General features: G+C 36.0%; 1 pseudogene; it reads left to right on the top strand.

Moving 5' to 3' along the window:
* Positions 1-13,476, top strand: part of LOC129688067 (ornithine decarboxylase-like) — a 66,189-nt pseudogene extending 52,713 nt beyond the window's left edge.
* Positions 13,477-23,635: the final 10,159 nt, after the last annotated feature.

Below are 23,635 nucleotides of genomic sequence, written 5' to 3'. Positions count from 1 at the left end.
TATATATATATATATATATATATATATATATATATATATATATTAAAATGTTTTATTTTATTAGTCAATTTAAATATCATTAGTGACAATCGGTGAGTAACAAAGATTAATGATAAATTGATCTCTAGGATAATATCACTATATCATGATATGGTATAAATAAGGTCAGTAAAGCTCTACAGTGTGGCTTAGATAATACAGACCTCAAGATATATGCATAATGACAGCAATGCTAAAACAGGCTTAATTATTCCCAAATTCTGGAAATGCTGTCATATATGTATAAAAATCATTACATCTTTATTCTTGTAAGTAGAACTGCTCAGAACAAAAGGCTAGGTGAAACTGGATCTGATGTATTCTGATGGGCTGTTAGGGATTTGTATGGAGACTGTGACAAGCAAAAGCCAAACCAGACATTGTTTTACTATGTGGTCTTTCAAGTTCTCCTCAATGTAAATAACAAGGATGGGAAGTTAAGCATGTGGGAGGAAATAGGAAATTGATGGGCAGGGGGTTTTAACAGCACATTCCGTCATCTGGACGACAGTGCTCTTAACTGTAAGGAACAAATAGAAGACTTGCAGAGTGAAACCTGAAATAACTATGGCTGGTATCAATCTGAATCCAGATGGTCCTGTTTCGAGGCTTCCCTCTTCTCCCTCTGTTTCCAGTGAACACAGAGAGCTCATATTGAAAAGTGACCATTAGGCTGGGAACCCTGCCTACGAACCCACCATACTACTGAAGTCTGGGAGAAGGTCCTCCTCAGAATCAGAATATAAAGATTGGTTTCTCTTTACAAGTATTAAGTCAACTTGAAGGAATTATTTCATTAAAATAATAGTAAAAATTTTAAAATGAGTGGCAAAATATTAAACAAGCATCGTGGGCCCTTTAAGAAAGCATTTCAGCACACTGGGAAGTGTATTCTGCATACTCCCAAGAAAAGCTTTCAGCTTCAAAATTTTATTTAAATGTTTGAAGATATGGATTTCTATGAAAAAGCAAGAGAAGTTAAATAAGCTATTATACAAAATGGAGAGTAGCAAAATGAACAAACTGAATAAAGGCTCACCACAGTGGTTGGTGAACAGAGGGGGCAGGGCAGAAAGTTGAATCGGGATGTGTTTGATAAGCTTAAAAAGAGAGAAAAATGCCAGAGAGATGATGAAAACGCAGAGCGAAGTTAATGTTACACAACTCAAAATTTGTCTCAAATCAGAAAAATCACATTGGAGGAAAATCTAATCAAGCACATTTACTAAAAATCCCATGTATTAACCACAATACTCCTAATAGCCAGGAAATGGCTGACAATTTCACACCCCATTCAATCCTCTGAAATATTAGCTAAGTGGAAGAAAGAATCAAAGGCTAACCAGAAATATTTTTTAATCAAATGGTGCTGGTTAGTCTCATATAATCAAATGTGGTTTGTGAATGTAATGATTTAGTTTTTACAGCATTATTTCCAAATTTACCCTTGGTGGTCAGTTGGCTACTTAAACATAGAAAACTGTGTCATTTACCCTCCATTCCCAAATGCCACCTAGCCCTCAGAGCCTATGAATACATGCTTTATGTGAGCAGGCTCTATGTTCTCTCTGAAAACATACTTAAATTTTGTGTACTTTCATAGAATACAGTGGAGTTATGGGAATCTGTAACCTCAGATTTACCACAGAGAAAATAGCATGTGCAGGCTGGAATGTCTCATAACAATGTGAGCAGAAGGCATAATGATCTTCTTCTGGGAAAACAATCTCTTATAACACAGACTAGTTCTTTCAAACATATTTATGGGTGTGATGTATTCTCTCCCTAGAGAAAAGTCATCTTAAACCTCTGCTCCCTAAGAATGAATAACAGTGGAAACAGCAGTTTCTGAAAACAATGATTAAAATTTGATAATGCTCATCCTCAGTGATTCTTTTGATACTGTGGTAAGAAAAGACTAAAACCTAAAAACACTACCAAAATGTTGATATAATTATATGTGTGTATTTATTTATTTATACTTACATATGCACATATATTATACTTATATATTTATACTTATATTTATACATATATATATATATTTCTATAATCACTCCTCATAGAATAACCCTCCCTTTACAGCAAAGTGAGCCGAGCTAAGAAAGCTACAACAGTATACAAGGTAGAAATCAGTAAGTATATGCATGTATGTAAAAATCAATAAAACAAAAAAGATGTTATAAACTTGTGGGGGTTGGGGGACAGGAGTGCTTCAAAGAAAGGGCAACCAGGAAAAACTTGAGGAGGAGAGGGAAGAGGGAAACTGATGTATCTCCACTTCAATTTTTAAAGATTAAGTAAAAACAAATGTGTTAAAATCACATGAAAAAAAAAAAAAAGAACATATCCCAAACTCAAAACCTTATACTAACAAGGGTTAAAATAGGACATGTAACTAGTAAAAAAGTGAAAACATGCTGAATGTTAGTTTCATAGAGAGAAACAACATTACATAACATAACAAACAAGCCTGAAGAATACAGAAATAACAGAACAACTAACAATTTAAACAAACTTAGGCTAAAAAAAACCATATAAAAGTGAAGACTATTTCCACATACTAACAATGTGGAAGGGAAAAATAAACCTTCATTTTCAATGCTACCAGAAAAAAAAAAAATACTTGGGATTCATTTTAACCACACTGAAACCTCAAAAATAAAAATGTGATGGCAGAAATTTCCAAAGAAAAAACAAATAAACGAATAGCAAACCTAAATTTATGTTGAAAACACACCATCAAAGTGTCCATATGCTTGAAGGGATCTTCAGCTCCAGTGCAGTAGAGCGACAGCACCCCAGAGACATTTTATTAGAGACAGGCGAATACACTGATAAAATGGTGTCAAGCCAACACCTGAAATAAGCTCACGTGCACAGAACAGAGGTAGAGGTCCCCCACTTTCTAATTTGAAATTACATTATCAAGTGACTATAATCAAAACAGTATGTTACAGACATGAAAACAGACTCACAGCACACTGTAACTGAACAGAAACAAAGGTACCAAGGATATTCAGTGAAGGAAACATAGTCTCTTCAGTAAATATTGGTAAATCATATCAACACATGCAAAAGAGATAGATATTTATTTTATAGCATATATAAATAATGCAGCAGATTAAAAATTTTTTTTTGAGACAGGTTTTCTCTGTGTAGCCCTTGGCTGTCTAGGACTTGCTTTGCAGAGCAGGCTGGCCTGGAACTCACAGAGATTTGCCTGAGTGCTGAGATAACAGGTGTGCACCACCACACCTGGGAACAGATTAAAATTTATACACAGAATTTCAGACAGTAAAATCCTAGGAGAAAGCAGTGAGGAGCGGCGTGAACGCGGTCGTGGGAGGGACGCTGTGTCTGTGGTACCCTGCTGTGGTGGCGTACGGTGGTAGGATATACTGAAGAAGCAGACGGAGGAGGACCCCAAAGTTCCAAGTCAGCCTGGGCTGCACATTTAACTGGGCTTGGTGGCACACGTGGACCTTAATCTCCAGCATTTTGGAGGCAGAGGCAGACAGATCCCTTGAGAGTTCATGGCCAGCCTTCTCTGTATAGCAAGTCCCAGGGTAGCCAGGACTACTTAGAGATATCACAGCTCAATAAATAAATAGATAAATAAATAAATAAATAAATATATAGATAGATAAATAAATAAATAAATAAATAAATAAATAAATAGACAAACAAATAAAGAAATAAATGAAATAAGTCTATGATGGCTCAGTAGTAGAGTACACTTGTTTCAGTGAACCTAGGTTTGGTTCCCAGGAGGCGTGTGCCAGCTCACAACTGCCTGTCACTCTTCTTCCAGGGAACTTGACGCCTTCTTCTGACCTCCATAGGTATTGCATTTATGTGGTACACTTACATACATGTAGGCAAAATGTTTAAATGGATACAATAAATTAATCTTAAGTAAAAAAAAAATAAAATACAGGTAACAAAAAGCAAAAAGAAGCTGATGGCACTAAATAGGTCAAAATCAAATCTGTCAACAGCAGAAATAATAAAACGCAAAGGGAATCTGTACCTGGGAGGAAAGTGGATACAAGCAATGAATGTGAAAATACACACCCATTTTCCCTCACCTCATCTCTGTTAATTTGTTTATACCATGTTATGTACATATCATGGGGTAGCTTATGACAGTTCACCGCGTGTGTGCAATGTGTACCAGGCTTCACTAACCAGGGCAGTACTATTCCGTTTCTTCCTGCAGTAGTTAGTGCTGTGCTGGCATTTTGTACTCGCCTAGTTATTTTGTGATATCTATTGTTTTAACCAAAAATTCCTCTAACGCACAATGGAAAATCAGAGGTAACGCCTCCGCATGAACTGTGTTTGGTGGGTGTTTCTAAACTTCTTTCTCCATTTTCCTTCTTTTGTTGTCTCTAGTGATCACTCTCCTGATCCATTTCATGAGACTGTCTTGTTACTTCCACAAGTAAAGGAGAACATGTGTTCTTGATCTCTTTGTCTTCCACCTAACATGTGTGTTGTAAATGACAGGACTTCAGTCCCTTCTAGGACTGAATACTATTCTGTTGTATATAGAAGCCGTATAATCTTCATTATTCCTCAAAAAATAAATATCTAGATTGATCTCATATTTAAAATATTGCCAATAGTATTGACAAAAGGGGGGGCACTAAAAGTATCTGATTTTATAATTTTCTCTCCTTGACTGTGTGCCCAGTGACAGAATAGCTGCATCATACGGCAATCCTAGTTTGAGGTATTTTTTTCTTTCTTTTTAAGGAATCTCCATGTCATTTGCTATAATGGTGCATTATAATGTAAAATAATCTTCAACTAATTTACATCCCAGCAACAGTGTGTGTGTGTGTGTCTGTGTGCATATGTGTGTATGTGTGAATCTTTTTTCTTCTGTATATAGTATACTTCTATACTCATTAGCAGAGTTTTTTTCTCGTTTATATTCTTTTTTATTTTTATTTTTATTATTAATTACACTTTATTCATTTTGTATCCCCCCATAAGCCCCTCCCTCCTCCCCTCCCGATCCCACCCTCCCTCCTCTTTCTGCATGCATGCCCCTCCCCAAGTCCACTGATAGGGGAGGTCCTCCTCTCCTTCCTTCTGATCTTAGACTATCAGTTCTCATCAGAAGTGGCTGCATTGTCATCTTCTGTGACCTGGTAAGGCTGCTCCCCCCTCAGGGGGAGGTGATCAAAGAGCAGGCCAATCAGATTATGTCAGAGGCAGTCCCTCTTCCCATCACTATGTAAGCCACTTGGACACTAAACTGCCATGGGCTACATCTGTGCAGGGTTCTAGGTTATCTCCACGAATAGTCCTTGGTTGGAGTATGAGTCTCTGGGAAGTTCCCTGTGTTCAAATTTTCTTGTTCTGTTGCTCTCCTTATGGAGTTCCTAGCCTGATGGCCAACTGTCGGGCAGAGTGAATTGAATTTTATGTAAGAAGTGGGAAATAGCAAGAGCTGGAGAGGTTTGGTTTTTTGTTTTTTGTTTTATATATATATTTAGTCAAATCTCATTCAACCTGGGCTAAGAGAGTATTTCACTGTCATTTGGATTTGCATTTTTCTAATGACTTGTGTAATTGAGCATTTCTTTCATGTGTGTGTTGGCCAGATGTATGTCTTCCTTTGATACTTACTGATCTTATACAAAATTATCCATTTTTTTCTGTATACTAATGATTGTCACATGTAGCTTTTGGTCTATTTAGTCCATTAGCTAATTTTCAACAATTGTTATTATTATAATAATTTTTTTTATTTTATTTATTTCATATTCCGGACAGCAATCTCAATGCATGCCCATTTTTCCCCATTCTAAGGTTACCCCTCAAGTCCATTTTTAATAATACTTCAGAGGCTTTTTGGCATAATATAATTTTTCTGTATGCTTATGTTTTGGTTGCCTATGTTCCTACCCAAACAATAAGTGATGACATCACTCACTTCAAAAATGCCCCTCTCTGTTTTATTGTAGTAATTTAATGTTTTCAGAATTTACCTGAAATTTTTGACTCTTTTTATTGGTCTGACCTTCTTATCTTTAACGAAAATAAAGATTAATTTTTGAATTCTCTATCATTCATCATATGAATCTGATTTTAATATTTAAGTGTTATACTGTTCTGGGGAATATAGTTTTGTAATAAGCTTTGAAATCAGGAATTTGGAGGCCTTACAAATCCACCACTCTTTGGAATCATTTTGGCTACTTAGGTGTTTGTATTCACTAGAATTTTAGGTGCTGTGTTTTTATTTTTTTCTATAATTACGAAGAAACAATCTGATATTTTGATGATGGTACACTGAATCTATAGGTTGCTTTAAGCGATGAAGTGTTTTTATCATTATAACTTCTTTCAATTCTTGACACAGGCATCTTCCAATTGTTATCTCCCATCATTTTTTACAATTTTAATAATAGACATATTTCACTTCTTTGGTTAAATATTTTATTAACTATTCTATTTTCTAGGTATTGTAATGCAGACTTCATTCTTATTTACTTTATATTACTGAGTTCATTATTGTTCAAGTTTTTCTTTACATGTTTATTTTGTGTGCTCTATCTCACTGGATTTCTTATGAATCAAAACTGCATTTTAAGGTAAAAATTAGGGTTTTTATCTGCATATATAGTTATTACAAAGAAGAATAACAATTTATTCCTCATCATTTGGATGGACTTTCTTTCTCTTGGTTTCTTTTGCTAAGACTTTCAACATGATAATAAAGAAAAGTAGTAAAGACAGAGATGGCTTTCCCGTTCTAGCACTTACAGGACATTCTTTAGGTTTTCCACATGAGGATGTGGCTGTGTATCTTCACACACACACACACACACACACACACACTCACACCTCCTTTAGTAAACTGAGATATGTCCTGGCTATGCCAAATTTGTTGAAATTTTATCATGAAGACATATTGGATTTTATAAAATGCATTTGTTTTATCCAGTAAGAGTATCTAAAGAGCCTTGTTGTCAATTAATGACTCTCTAACATTTGCTAGCATTGTCGAATTTATGAACTTCAGAAACTTAGTAAAGCCCTGCTTTCCCAAAATATTCAACAAATGGTGCTGGACCAACTGGATGTCTACATGCAGAAAAATGAAAATAGACCCATATTTATCACCCTGCACAAAACTAAAGTCCAAGTGGATCAAGGACCTCAACATAAAACCAGATACTCTAAATCAGCTGGAAAAAAAAAGTGGGAAACAGCCTAGAACTCATTGGCACAGGAGACAACTTCCTGAACAGAGCACCAACAGCACAGGCTCTAAGAGCAACAATCAATAAATGGGACCTCATGAAACTGAAAAGCTTCTGTAAAGCAAAAGACACTGTCATCAAAACAAATAGACAGCCTACAGATTGGGAAAGAATCTTCACCAACCCTTTATCTGACAGAGGGCTAATATCAAGAATATATAAAGAACTAAAGAAGCAGAAAAGCAACAAACCAAGTAATCCACTTAAAAAATGGGGAACAGAGCTAAACAGAGAATTCTCGAAAGAGGAACATCGAATGGCAGAGAAACACTTAAAGAAATGCTCAACCTCATTAGCCATTAGGGAAATGCAAATCAAAACGACCCTGAGATTTCACCTTACACCCATCAGAATGGCCAAGATGAAAAACTCAAGTGATAGCACATGCTGGAGAGGTTGTGGAGAAAAGGGAACCCTCCTCCATTGCTGGTGGGAATGTAAACTGGTTCAACCACCCTGGAAGTCAATCTGGCGCTTTCTCAGACAACTAGGAGTAGTGCTACCTCAAGACCCAGCTATACCACTCCTAGGTATATACCCAAAATTTGCTCAAGTACACAACAAGGACATTTGTTCAACCATGTTCGTAGCAGCTTTATTTGTAATAGCCAGAACTTGGAAACAACCCAGATGTCCATCAACGGAGGAATGGATACAGAAATTGTGGTATTTTTACACAATGGAATACTACTCAGCAATCAAAAAGGAGGAAATCATGAAATTTGCAGGCAAGTGGTGGGATCTAGAAAAGATCATTCTGAGTGAAGTATCCCAGAAGGAGAAAGACAAACTTGGTATATACTCGCTTATATAGACCTACAAGACATGATAAACATAATGAAATCTACACACCTAAAGAAGATAATCAAGAAAGTGGACACAGGCGAAGGTGATTAATCCTCATTTAGAAAGACAAATGGGATGTCCCTTGAACTTATGACAGGAGTCTACCACAAAAGGCATCTGAAAGACTCTACCTAGCAGTGTTTCAAAGCAGACACTAAGACTCATAACCAAACCCTCGGCAGAGTGCAGGGAATCATATGAAAGAAGGGAAGTTAGTATGATATGGAAAGGATAGGAGCTCTACAAGGACCAAATATATCTGGGCACAGGGTCTTTTCTGAGACTGAAACTCAACCAAGGACCATCTATGGATATAACCTAGAACTTCTGCTCGGATGTGGCCTGTGGTAGCTCAGTAACCAAGTAGTTTTCCAAAGTAAGGGGGACACGGACTACTTCTAACAGGATCTCAAGGGCAGGCTGTTTGACACCTCCCCCTAGGGGAGGAGCAGTCTGTTAGGCCACAGAGGAGGACTTTGCAGCCAGCCCTGAAGATACCTGATAAAACAGGGACAGATGAAAGGGGAGGAGGTCCTCCCCTATCAGGGGACTTGGAAAGGGGCAGGGAGGAGACCAGGGAGGGAGTGTGGGGTTGGGGAGGGAATGAGGGAGCGGGATACAGCTGGGACACAGAGTTAACAAAATGTAACTAAAAAGAAAAAATAAAAAAAAATAAATAAATTAAAAAAAAAAAAAACAAAGTTAAAAAAATAAAATAAAATAAAATAACACCCAAGTACTATCTGTTGCTATGCTGACAAAATGATATAGAGAGCATGGTGCCATCCTATAAATTTCCTCAGTCTCTCTGAGCTGTGAAAACTGAGTCTAATGTATGTTGCTGTGGTTTGAATCTCTGCTGGGAGTACATGATTAACAGTATTGCAGAGTAAGGTGGACAAGGACTCTGGCCAAGAACATCCCTATAGAATATCAAAGCTATCTGACAGCTTTGCCTTGCATGGGTTCATCAACTGGGATCTTGTCAAAACTACTAGTCTGACCATTCATTAAATGCTGGGGAGAGAAACTGACCCAAAGAATATCTGGATGTCACTTTTCATGACGCTTTCTGCTGTTGCTATAGTGGCAGGATTACTGCTAGAGTTATCTATTTCAAATTGTCATTTCCCAAGTTAGTTGTTAGTGTGAAGAGGGCAGGTGTTGCAAGCATGGTCTCTGCAGTCAAAGCACCCAGATTGGCCGCTGGTTCCATCAGTTCCTATTTCTATGTCTATCCCTGACCTGCACCAAGGCTCAACTTCCTCATCTCTAAAGTGGTATTGGAAGAGCATGGAGGAATAGGTTTGTAAAGATGAAGTAGAAAACTATGTGGAAAACCCTTAGAATAATAACTTGCAAGTGGCACTTGACAAATGTTAGCTATTGTCACTTCCAAGTTGTTACTATTACTCATAGCTCCATTAAATTCCCTACTGAATTCTGATAGAAATATTTTTTGCACATTTCCTGTTTGTTTTAATTTTTTGTGTGTGGGCTTCTTGATTGCATATACATCTGTCTATCACATGTGTCTAGTACCTGTGGAAAACAGAAGAAGATGCCAGATCCTCTGGGACAAGAGTTCTAGATGGCTGTGAGCTACTGTCCGTGTAGGTGCTGGAAATTGAATTCTGGTTGCTGGCAAAATTGGCCAGTCCCAGTGCTCTTACCTGTTGAGCCATATCTTCAGCCATTTGTTTTGTGTTTTAATTTCATTCTAATTTGAATTAAGATAACTTGTTTGATAAAAAATATTTTCTCAAAGGGATATATATATATTTATAATATATATTTTATAAATATGCTTATATATAAATATATAAATATATATTATAAATATGCTTAAATGGCAAGTCTAGATTTTATAGTATACCTTCTTGTATATTTAACTCAAAATGTAACAATGTTATATGTATCTGGAGTAAAGCACTTACTGAAGAAAAAAACGTTTTCCCTATTTGATAGGAACTCCAGGCATAGTATTATTTGCTAGCTTTTCTTCAAATCAATCATTGTTAGTGTATTTTCTTTCATTGTCCTTTTTGTTATTCTAAATTTGTTAAATTTAGCAAAGATTCAACTTGGCAAAAACTCCCAGATCCTCACTGCCTTTGGTCAGGTCCTTCTAAGTGAGAATACAGTAGGACAAATGTTTGTTGAAATGTATTTACCATAAAGTTGTCATTAGATTTTGTTTCTTCATAAGCATTTACTTAATATTAGATTAATGCTGAAGAGGACAATTCTATCAAGGTCCATCCTGTTTTCAAATTAGTATGTATGATAATCGTTTTTATATGACTAAGCCTCCTGACCTTTTCTTTAATTAAATTCCAGCTTTTAAAACTTCAATTTCATTTCTGAATGCAATCTCAGCTTTCAGAACATCCTTGGAATTTGTAAAAGATCACAAAGAAAAATCATCTGATGCAGGTACCGGTGGCTGCATCTTTAGAAGAGCACTTACTCTTGATGGGTAGTATATAAGGAGTAGGTTGGTATCGTAGAACACTTGCTTCAAAACAAGTGGCTTATAGACTTTTAGCATAACATAAACTACCGGGATAGAATATGTTTAATCCCCACATAGCTCTGTTGTCATTTTTAATGAAGGTACATTGTGTACTTGGCAGTTGACCTACTTAATACTTATTCAATAGCTACTCATTTCCTTCAGCAATGTTTAAAATTCTGTTGCTTTAGTAAGTGACAAGCAGGCCCACTCTCCTTATGACACTTTATCTTCAGTTGATAAAGAAAACCATCACAGAATGTGTCAGATGGTGAAAGGGGCTTTGAGGAAAGCAGGAAACAAATGTCTCAGGCACAGGAATGCACGTAAGGGTGGAAGAGTTGGTGTGCACTTATAGATGCCTCTGCACAGGCGCTGAAGGAAATGAATTTGGAGTGTACTGACAGGAACATGACTGCCACACTCAAGAAACAGCATTTAGCCTGTTAGCGCTGAACTGAAGCGAACACTGGGAAACTCCAGGAAAGTCAGCTCAAATGGAGGAGTGAAAGAGTCACTGTATGAACCTTGACAGACAGTGCAGCAATGCTGGCTCCTACTAAAGTCAAGAATGCAGAGGAGGGCTGAGCAGAGCGAGGATGTGAATTACATATTAAGAAGTGGCTGCTCATTTATATTCTAAAATGTATTTAACGAAATGCTGTAAGAGGAAGAGTGAGCAATTTCAGTGCTTAATCCAAGTATGATAACATTGAAAACTGGTCATTGGAGATAGGACTACTACAACAACAGTGATACCCTTCACAAGCATGGCATCCCTGGTGGCATTTTACAAAAGCTGACATTCACACATCTTGACATGCTGAATGTTTATTAGGGATCATTATTTGTGGGGACATGTAGAGAACGAGGAAGCAGAATAAATGAAGAAACTGAATTGTGATGCAGGCTCAAAAAAAAAAATAAATCCTTACACAATCCCTAAATTGAGCTTAAACACCTGCTTTTTCAACAAAATAGCTATCATGTATTATATAACAAATCCTAAAAGACTTAAGAGCTGATGTATATGTTCACAAAAATCCAGAATAATAAATAAATAAAGAAATTACTAGGTGCTGCTCCCAGAGAAGTGTTCCTTTGAAATGGTCATCGTGTAAACATGTGACTGTAGTTCAGCTTCTTTGTCTAATAGTTAACGGTGTTTCTAGGAGGGTAGAATCCCTGAGAGCCTTAGGATTGTTGTTCCTATTCAACTTATGAAGTCCACTATTTTGTGAGTGAACACAGAGATGTCTTCTTTTACAAATCTCTCCTTTAGTAATTAATAGAGATATCTATATAAGAGCATTTTGCTGCCACAGTGTGTAAAGTTAGCATAGAGTTGCATAACATGCTTGCCCGGTAGTGGATTTCATTGGAAATGATGGTTTTTCTATTTGGGAGATTTGTTCCTTGAACTTTGAGGCTCTTCCACTGCCCTTTCTTCCCATTTCAGATCTGCTGTGAACCTTTTAGGAATGGGCATGAGACAACACAGAAGTCTGGAGAACAGCAGTGAGGCAGCAATAGGTGATTCCTAGTTATGTGCCATATGTTTTTCTTGTCAGACCAATTTGTGCCTTTTAGCATACAGAGATTGTAGGCAGGGGTTACTGTACAATTAAAATGCTGATTTTTGTATCTTCCATATCTGGTTGCAAACCTTGTTTTGATAATCTCTTGACTTAATGTAGTATAAACTCTGCTTCCCAAAGGTCCCCCGCTATGTCAACAAAGCAGCTTATAGCCAATCACTGAGCAGGGGAGAAATTAGGGCTGGATTTCCTACCAGCCAGGGGAGAAAGAGTTAGAGGATAGAAAGTAGGTGCTTCAGCCACAGAGGTCCTGGAAACACTGGGAGAGTTCAGTTGGAAAGCCACAAAGTACAACTGTCCTGGGATGTCAGCTGGGAGGAAACCATATTCATTTAGAGGGTTAAGAATAAGGTAATGACTGCTCAGTTCCTGTGCTGTGAAGCAAATTATAAACATACGTAAAGAGTCTCAATTATATGTATGGTAGCCAGGTTAAAAGCAGGCCATGTCAAATGCCCGCCATGTCTTTGACATGGGAGCAGAACTTGGTTTCAGCATGTATCTGCTTGATAGTGGTGGTGGCTTTCCTGGATCAGAAGATATGAAGCTTAAATTTGAAGAGATCACCAGTGTAATCAACCCAGTTCTGGACAAGTACTTTCTATCTGATTCTGGAGTGAGAATTGTAGCTGAGCCTGGCAGATACCATGTTGTATCAGCTTTCACTCTTGCAGTCAATATTATTGTCAAAAAAAAAAAAAGGTATGGAAGGAGCAGATGAAGATGAGTCACACGAACAAACCTTCATGTATCATGTGAATGATGGAGTATATGACTCATTTAACTGCATTCTTTATGATCATGCACATTTGAAGGTCCTGTTGCAGAAGAGACCCAAGCCAGATGAGAAGTACTACTCATCTAGCATCTGGGGGCCAACTTGCGAAGGCCTTGATCGGATCGTTGAACGCTGTCACCTGCCTGAAATACATGTGGCTGACTGGCTGCTCTTGGAGAACGTGGATGCATACACCGTTGCTGCTGTTTCTACTTTCAATGGGTTCCAGAGGCTGACCATCTACTACGTAATATCACGGCCAATGTGGCAATCCTGAAGAAGAAACAGAAGCAGAGCCATGGCTTCCCACCGGAAGTGGAGGAGCAGGATGATGGCACTCTGCGCATGTCTTATGCCCAGGACGGCGGCTTGGACCGTCGCCCAGCAGCCTGTGTTTCCAGTAGTATCAACGTGTAGATGCCATTCTTGTAGCTCTTGCCTACAAGTTTAGCTCAAGTGAAACTTGAGGATTTGCCGGGACCATTTAATTTCATTATTGCTAGTTTTGGAATGTCTTTGTAAGAGTAGAGTTGGCACCAATGCAGGATGGACGGCTAGAAGATGGGGGGGTCACAGTTACCTGTGTTCCTATGGAAACTTTGAATATTTGTTTTATAAGGATTTTTATTCACTTTCTCAGACATGATACTGATGCTAACGAGTGTCCCTCAGCTGCTGAGCAAGCATTTGTAGCTTGTACATTGGCAGAATGGCCCAAAAGCTTATGTTGTGACCCATTTTGAAAATAAAGTATCTTGAAATAAAAGAAAGAGTGAAACTAAGAGAAACCAAAACATATAAAAATAACTGTAGCAGGCTAAAATGAATATCAAACTGAATAGAAACAGTCCATGACATAGATGTTTATCATCAGATCATGTATGTGACAACCTACCTGCATCTTCTTACTTTTATTGAAGTCTCGAAAGTCGTTAGCATTGCATCTCTTGGCTTCATAAACAATTTGATTGTACATTAAATTAAAAATAAAGCCATTTAGTGCTATTCTTTTTATATGTAGGTAGCTTCAAATACCAAGACAGCCATTTGTTTGGGACAATGTTCATTCTGTTTAAAATGGCTTTAGAGAGTCACAAACAATTTGAGGTAAAACTAACTAGTTGAGAGCCATAGTCTTTTGAAAAGTTAGTGGGAAAGGTATGAACATTTCTTTTCTGGAGGGCGTTAAATACTACAATGTCTGCAGCCCAATGTGAATGGCAATTGATGATCTATGCATGTTCTTTCTGACCTCAGAATTCTCTTCAGCTTCTCCCAGAAGCACTGTTTGCTGGTGGCTGAATCACTTTATTTTTCTACGCATCATTTCCTGTCCTGATAAATTTCTCACTGTTCTTCTAAAATATCTGGTGGAACAGTTGTTAACGAAACCCATCCCCACAAATTATTTTAACCTACAGTCTTGTACTGAGAAAGCTATATCACGTAACATTAAAATGGTTCTATAACTTCTGTGAGTTTTTTTTTTTTTTTCTCAAGGAGTGAAAACAAAACAAAACAAAGATATGTTCAGGGTTGCTGCCCATTGTTCTCCAGATCATGCACGGACAGAATGAAAAGAACATAAATTGGGAACTAGTTTAGCTCACATCAAATTCTATTAGTCTCTCATCCACTCTCATTTTAATATTTCTCCTATGTCCCAGTGTGTACCTTTACCTCAATTAGGAATCCCACAGCCAGCTGGCCTTTCCCTGCTCTAATTTATGCAAATTCTTCCCATTCTTCTAATTGCTCTTTCTCATTATATATTCTTTGCTTATTTTCAGTCTTCATTGATCTTCTTTTACTTGAAAATCCAATAGGATTATACTTTGCAGGAAACTCTTCTGTATTTAATTGCACAAGGTCAGAAGTGTGAATGAGCACTTCAGTTGCCCTATTCTATCACCCAGCATTTTTCAGACCTTAAAATACAGAGTTTAGTACCCCACTCAAAAAAATAAAAAGAAAAACTACCACTAAAAGTCCCCAAAGTGCCTTCTTCTTACTTTAATTGGAGAATGAGGGTCATGAAGGAAAACTCTATGCATCTGTAAAGGTTGTACTCCTGGTCTGGTTTAAATATGTATAATTTGAATTAGTACATAACCTTTTATATCCTTAATCAGTTATATTTTTAAAGGCTGATTGCAGCTTACATTTTTCAAAGAGTAAATCTGGCCTAGATAATTTGGATCAATTATCATGAAAGTGAAATTGACAGCCATTGTTTATTTATCCATGAAGTCAGTAAAAATTATGTTTTAGAAAAAGCTCTCATGAAAGAATGCAATTTTCTTCTTTAACTTAATCTTTAATGAATCCAGGAAAGATAGTATAATCATCTACTTGCTTTAAAAATTTGATTTGACACTCCAGGGCTGTAAACACTAAGCAGGCATTCATCTAAAATTAAAACTTTGAAGTGTGTTACCCTAGATGTTTACAGCCCACCTTTAAAAGAGCTTTGTATAATAGGATTATATATATTTAAACACTAACCTTCTCATAAGCAAGGCTGCACAGAAACTGAAGTCATGGAGAAGAGATATACCGACTTAACAATTGTCTTTCCCTGAGGCTGAGAAATAAGAGCCGAGATTAGTGAGACTCATTGTGTTGTATCATCTGCATTATTTACAAGGGAAAGACCCAGAGCTTCTATATGGTAAAATGATAGTATAAAAATATTTGCTTATAGTTCACAACTGGCCAAATTCAGAGTTATGGAACTGAGTTCCAACTGATATGTCTACAACATGACCTCCTCAGGCAAGTCTCCGGGATCATCGCTGAAGAGGCGATGATTGGGAGACTGTAAGATGGGAAGATTGTAAGAGCTAGGAAAACATGGAGTTTGCGGTGAGACTGAGTCTCTGTCCCCTAGCAGTGCCAGAGAGGTGGCAACCATGTTGGTGAGACTTTAGAACCCTCTGTTCTTTCAAATACCACAAATCTCAATCAAAGCTGTCAAGGAAACAAATGAACCAAACCTTTGCCAGTGACCCATGAGGGAAGTGTCTTTCATAACCCATAAATCCACAGCATTAAGGAAAAGCGTGTCACAGGAAGACTGAACATAACCCCAAACAATACGAAAAAACTAAGATGAGGATAGCACCTTACAAAAACAAAAAGCAATTTGTGAGCATTTAATTTAAAAAATAAATATATATATATATATATATATATATATATATATATATATATGAATAATTAAAATGCAATCAGGGTCCAGAACCACATTAAATGAGCATATGTTCTAAATATGTGGATCAAAAATAAATATCAAATTTCAATAGTTCTTCTGAGGGTACAAGTTGGAAACAACTTAGATTCCTCTATACAGGTCACAAAATATTGATATTAGGCCATCAAATAAATATTCATAAGACATTACTGTCACTTTTGGTTTTACTATTTATTTGCTTAGATTAAGGTGACAGTGTCACATAAGAGTGGAAAGTTATGTCCATCTTGGGATGTGACTGCTTGCATGTGTAAAAGCATATGTGTACATATAGGTATTATACACATAGTTAAAATACACACATTCACCTATTTCTCACATGTCTGGGTCTTAGTGGCATAAAAAACTTCAAAATATATTTTAAAAAACCTCTAGATTGGGATGTACTTATCAAGGGTATTTACAAGAGCTTTTTGGTGAGTCATGGAATTCTCTTGTTATTACTTCTTACTGAATTTAAAGATTAAAAAGAAAATTGAAACTTATGAAATAAATATATTTGCAACAAGGCACAAAAAGCAGCTAAACTGTTCAGTGTCTTGTTGGCACAGTGTCCTTCAAAAAGGCAAAGGACCCAACAGAGGAAGACTCATTTTTTAAAATTTTCTTGTGATTGTGAACTGGAATTACAAAAATTGAGATAACTTGAAGCAATGGAATTTTTGTATAATAGTGATGGAATTGATTAATTTCCTATGGAGAACAAAACTATACAGATAATGATTTTTATTTATAAAAAAACTAAATAACATACCCCAAATTTTACCTTTGTATTTTGCATGCTTTTTTGTTGTTGTTGTTGTTGTTTTTAGAGTTCTGAGCTCTTTCTCAATATATTCTTTAGTCCATTGTTGATGGGTTAAGCAATTTTGGCTCATGATTTCTGTGAACTTACATACATTTTATATACTTTTAACATTTTGTTCTTGATTGTTTACATTTTCTTGATAAGATTTTTTTTTCCTGAAGCTGGTGGAATTTAGCTAATAGAGTGCTTGGCAATATGTATCATTTAGAAAAACATAAGGTTAAGTGATATTTGAGATTGAGGAAAGCAAAAAAAAAAAAAAGAGAGAGACAAAACAAAGCAAACAAACAAACAAACAAAAAACAGCACAGTGTCAGTGTGAAATAGCTTATGATTCTCCTCTCACCATCTGTTCCTCACAATCAATGCAATGACCATCAAAACCAAAGGAGGCAAATCTGTAAGCTTCTCATATAGTAGTCTTTTTAAACCATCATTATCATTAAGGAAAAATTCATTAAGTTATCTATTTGGCTGAGTAGTGCATAAATCAGTTTAACAAAATGCTGTGTGCCTCCTGGAAAAAGATAAGCAGGACAGTAGGGCAAAGGAAGTTCAAGGGCAAAGTAACCTATAAACTGAGCAGGTCAAATGGAGAATGTCAAAGTGAAAAAGACAATACCAAAAAGAAAATATATAAATCTTGTTCTAAATTTCAGGAATTGTTTTTACTCTTTCAAAATGTCACACATGTATAAAGTGTATCTTGATCATATCCACACCCATGCCCTCCTTTCAAACACCTTGAAGATACAAACATATTTTCTTTCCAACACCACATGCTATTTAAATGTTTGGTTTAATAATCCACTAAGTCCAAATAGTTCTGCCTATTAAATTCCTGAGTGTGGGGTCATCTGCTGTGGGCTGGACAATCAACCAATTTCTACATCTTCCTAGAAAAGAAAATGTCTCCTCACTATGCAACATTGATCAATTGCCAATAGTCCTTAGTTAGAGGTGGATTTCAGATGCTCTTTCCATCTCCATGGTCTTTTAGGTCTATGGCAGGTAGCTAACTACAGCTTCTGTGGTTCATGGGTTCCACAACCGTATCTCTTTCTATAAAAGCATCCCTTTGTGGAATTAGAATTCCCACCCCTAGTTTTGTTAACTTGAGTACAAGAGTGAATATTGTCATCATTTCCCTCTACATTAACCAGTGGTTGCTATGGGAAATCTACTGTGAAGAACTAGGTAGAAAACAACAAAACCCCTAGAATATGAGAACTGAAAGCTAGATTATCCAAGAAGTTGCTCATAGACTGTGTTCTGTCACTTATACTTTCCCAAGTAGTCTTGTTACTTTTCTATTGCAACAGAATTTTAATTAATTAATTATAGTACTCTGTTGCACCCTTTAGAGTATCTAGTAGCATGACTTGGAGTCTAGGTGAGCTCAGGGTCACCTGGGTGACATTGCCTTCAGGAGAAAGAAAACTTGTGAGCCGGTGGTTGTACAGGAATCCAGCACTATCAGTAAATTCACATCATAATTTTCTTTTCAATCTATTAATCAAGTGTTGACTTAAAAAGTTATTTCTTTGTTAGGCTAGGTATTATACTACTATAGTGGCTGCATTAATATTTGCTTCAAAGTCTTTGTAAGTTAGTAGTACTAGATATTTTTATTTCACAATCAGTGGAATTTATCTCAAAATGGCTGTTAATAGAATAGACAGTATTCTAAAACTCAGTAATTATCCAAGTACTATCCAATAAGCTATCACTTTATTATGCCATTTTTTCAAAGTTATATGAACAGCAATAAACAAATAAGATAAATGAGGATATAAATATAGAGGAAACTGCATTATTTCAAAGATGCCAATCTAATTTGATAATTAACAACTGACTTAGTTCTTAGTACAGTAAAGACAAAATGCAACAGGTCTCACATGGACATGATTAAAATGGACATGAAAAAAAAGTAGTAATAACCAATTATAAATTCATTTAAAAGAAAGATTCCAAATTCCAAGGCCAAATTAAATACTTTTCAAGGAAACTACAAAACAACAACAACAAGAAACAAAAACAAAAAGACCCAAACAAGTAAACTGGAAACAAAACAAAAATTGGAGAGGAATATGAAATATCTAAGCTGACTCAAAATCTCAATCATATAAATATTTCCTAACTATCAATTATATTGACATGTTAATTTTAAAATGATCCTTAATGCATTTTGTGCTTACAGGTCATCTGGACATATATATATATATATATATATATATATGGAAGAAGAATGCAGTAAAACATAAAATTTCAAAATTTAAAATGTACTAGATTTAGTACATTTAATCTGTAATTGAGGAAAGACCTCCTTTGTTACATACATATGAGACAATAGTATTTACCAAGTGAGAGATTATCTCTTCTAAAATGTTAAATATATTGTAGTCAATGTTTATCTAGTCTTCATGCATATATATGTATATATATCTATTATCTGCTGAGAAATCAGTATTTATAGTGATAGCTTATTATTTTAAAAAAAATCTTATGCATTCAAAATATTTTAAATGAAGCATGGTGTTATTTCTTGTTTTCTTTTAGATGTTTTATGTTGTAAACTAAAAAATGTTAATTAACATAAAAAAATTAATTACTAAGCATCCATTCTTTTCCTCAAAGCTTCCATTACTCACCTCATGATTTTATTGCTAGATAACTTCCCTATTAGTCAGAGATATTTCCAAGGATTTATTTGCCTACGTTATTTTCAGTTCTGCTTATGATTAAAAATTACACTGTGAAATGAGCATTTTAAATCAATTGTTAATGTAACATTGTTGTATAACACTGTCTCTTAAAAGCAATAAACAAATGTGTACTCATTCCTTCCGAAGAACTGACTACAGATGAACACAAGGCCACCCACAAAGTCCATGTTGGTGAACCAGTGAGATCTGCAGGGTTTACTTACAGAAGAATGAGTGAGGGGTCATTTATAGGAGCAGAAATGACTCAAAAAAAAAAGCATCTAGAAAATCTTTCCTTTGCATGGTTGATAGCTCACACAGAGCGAGGAAACCTAGAGCTCTTTACACAATGTGTAGGCAGCTCAACAAGTTGGGGACTATTTGTTCAGAGCAGCTCAGATGGTATAAACCTCTTTGAGGTAGCTTAGCTTTTCAGAGGCCCTTACTATTTATACACACCTTGAGAAGAAGTCTTACGAATTTAACCAATTTCAGGAACTTTCTGAAGCTTTGAGATTTCACTTCCTAATCTTTTTCTTTTTTTAATATATTTTTTATTTATTACAAATTATTCACTTTATATCCCAGCTGTAGCCCCATCCTCATCCCTCCCAATCCTGCCCTCCCTCCCAATCCTGCCTTCCCTCCCTCCCTCCCTCCCTCATCTCCTCCCATGCCCCTCTCCCACTCCACTGATAGGGGAAGTCCTCCTCCTCTTCCATATGACCCTAGCCTCTCAGGTCTCATCAGGACTATTTTTCATTCCTAATCTTAAGAAGCTTCCTTGCAGGACAGAAAGTTTTACCTTCCTTTAGAACCTATCATGTGTTAAGGAGCTTCCCTCAAAGGTGTATGTTTTCTCTCACAAGAAACTGTGATACAAACAAATCATTAAATGATGGTAATTATTAAAATAAAATGTCAAAGTTTAGTGAGTAGCATAATCAAAATATTAATGAAAAGACAATAGTAATCTATGAAACCAGGCCTCCTGGGTATTGTTATTTTGTGTGAAGTTAGTTAAATCACTCTCAGGAATGATTCAGAATTCTGAGTAAACCTAAAAATAATGTTTCTGATGTCTATTTAAAATAAACTATTCTGTGCACAAGGAAATTAATGAACAAGTGTATATTATGGTATTGTTATATTAGCAGAGAATTTAGAAATAGAAGTAGAAATAAATAGAAATAGTAGGAAAGAAAACAGCTTCTTTAGTTTCCTTACGACAGGAAAGTGAATCACCTACCTGATGGACTGCTTATTCCTGTAAAATATAACAGGGATACTGAAGTATAATATATATGACTACATAAAAGCTAAGCAAAAAAATAAGATTCAGAAATATATAATGAGTCATCAATAATATTTATAGTTTACTGAAAAGTTGTAAAATATATGTAGAAATTATAAAGAAGAGCTTCAAATGAATAGGTACTGACAACTGAAAGAGAGAATGCAAATGTGGAGATCTCCAGGTCTCTCTGAAGCTTTTTTTCATTTTAGAGATTGATTTTTTTTTAATTTAGAGAAGATATTTGTGTAAATTATATACAATTGCTAACCAAGCATACAAAAATACCTAGTCCCTAACGATGTTCTTCAGTCCCCATGTGGAGGACAGTTGAACAGAAGCTTGAACTTTTGTCAACTGGAGCCATAGAAACATTAAGTGTACAATATAAAGTTACCTGTGAATATGTTTAAATATTTATAAAGCAGGATATTTGATGTGATAAGATAAACGAGATAAACGTAGGCTTAGATTTTTCGCCAAACCTACTTTAGTTAGGGTTCTTAAGCACCTTTCCCTCCCTTCCAACCCTCCCCCCAACTTAGGTAGGAGATTAATAAGGAAGGGAGCTGTAGTTCTCTCTAATCATTGGGGTCAGTGGGTCATTAGGAGAATGCCAGATTCAGTCCTCAGGGTACAAGTAGTCCAGTCCAAAGGCCAATAGTAACAAAAGCCAGAAGACTCAGTTGGATTTCCCAGAGCTCTCTGGAACATTTCTCTCTGCAAAGCCAAGTGTTGAAACATGAAGTTCAGCTTGGTTATGTTGATTCAAAAAGCAATCTCTTACTCTCCCTGGGCCTGTGTATTTGTTCACTCCTCAAAGTCCACCCATAGTTGTTCTTAGATGACCAAACTCATGCATCTTGCAGGAGACAGCAAAACATTAAATGACTCTTCACAAGCTAACCTGAGCAAAACATCAAGTGCCCAGCTTGCAGCAAAACATCACCTGACCAAACTGAGTCCAGAAACTTCCACTTCTGTCAGCTCTGAATAATATAGCCTCTACCTAGGATCTGCCAAACAACTTAGAATTGACCTCCACATGAATTATGGTGTCATTAAAATTAAAACCCTATAAAAGTTTAAATAAGTGCTATTGTACGGCAAATTAAGTGTTTCTCTGTATTAGAATTCTGTATCAGAACTTATTAAGACAATTATAACGTCACAGATAAACTGCCTAATGACTAGAGATATTTCTGTTTGAAAATAGTAATAACACATTTTATACCTCTTAATAAATAAATCCAGTTGCCTAATGTTTGACGCTACGGATCTTATATAAAATAGGAATAGGTAATCATCTGAACTCTAAGATTTCAGGATGCTATTCTATAAGACTTAAGTGTGTGACTGGATTGAAGCAATTTGAATGATTTTCAAACTGTGATTTACCTTAGAAATAAAGTGGTGGGTAAGTAAGATTTTTTTTATTCATGCTAAAAATTGATCATGTGCAGTGGTGGCAATGTCCTAGTTCGTGAACTCTGTGTCTGCAGATATGTTAGGATTATAGTGACACTTACATTGTGTGATTTGTATGATTTTGTATTCATACATTAATTACTTCAGTGAGAAAAAAAAACAACAACGTGGATTCTAAATCTTGCAAGGGAACAAGTTGCAGGTGAAAGCCAAGTGGATGAAGGTCATTTGCATAAACTGTAGATGGGAAAAGTACTCTGACCTCAAAAGACATTAAGAATCATTTTTCTGTCTTTGAGATTCATAGATGAAAAGTCAAATCTGAAATAAGCTAATGAATCTGTGAATCTTCTGTGGGGCCTTAATGAACTCAAGGATAAAAAGGACATTCCAAAATCTCTTTCAATAAAATATTAATGGCAACACTTAATCAGACACTGAAACTTTTTACGTACATTTTAGTTGATTATTGTTGTGAAATGTGGGAATCCCTTTCCTTTAGGGTGTAAATTGTATGTACATGCTCCCAAACTTTAATTTCTTGACTTTGTATAAACAAGGGACAAGAAAGAAATAGTGGAGACTACATAGAAATGAGGGATATTTTATTTCCAAAAGTGAAGATTGAATACTCACAGGTTGCTATTCTTTGGGAAAAGCTTTATGTATTCTACCCCCTCTGTCTCTGTTTCTATCTCTTTCTGTGTGTCACTGTTTCTGTGTCTCTGTTTCTCTCTCCCTCTCTCTCTGCTTTTCCACTCAGAATAAGTCACTTTAACACAGCTTACATTACAGGATGCTATGCTGTGTCACAGCCACTTTCTGGGGTATATTCCCAGCATTCTTTTAAAGCTATAAGAAAGAATTTTTTTCCTCATTATTTACAGCAATACATCCCAGAAACCTGTTTGGACTATCTTAGAACTGACTTGTGTGGTGGGAGTATATAATAGGCCTTATTATTTCTGCAGTTTTATTATGGAAGGATAGATGGGTGGGTAGGTGGATAGGAGGTTGGGTGGAGTGAGTATTTTGACAAAAAAGAAGAAGAAGAAGAAGAAGAAGAAGAAGAAGAAGAAGAAGAAGAA

Source organism: Psammomys obesus, unplaced genomic scaffold, assembly GCF_907164565.1.
Source record: "Psammomys obesus unplaced genomic scaffold, mPsaObe1.curated_primary_1811, whole genome shotgun sequence".
In the NCBI taxonomy this organism is placed as follows: domain Eukaryota; kingdom Metazoa; phylum Chordata; class Mammalia; order Rodentia; family Muridae; genus Psammomys; species Psammomys obesus.
The sequence above is the reverse complement of the archived record's forward strand: the minus strand, read 5'-3'. Positions and strand labels throughout refer to the sequence as shown.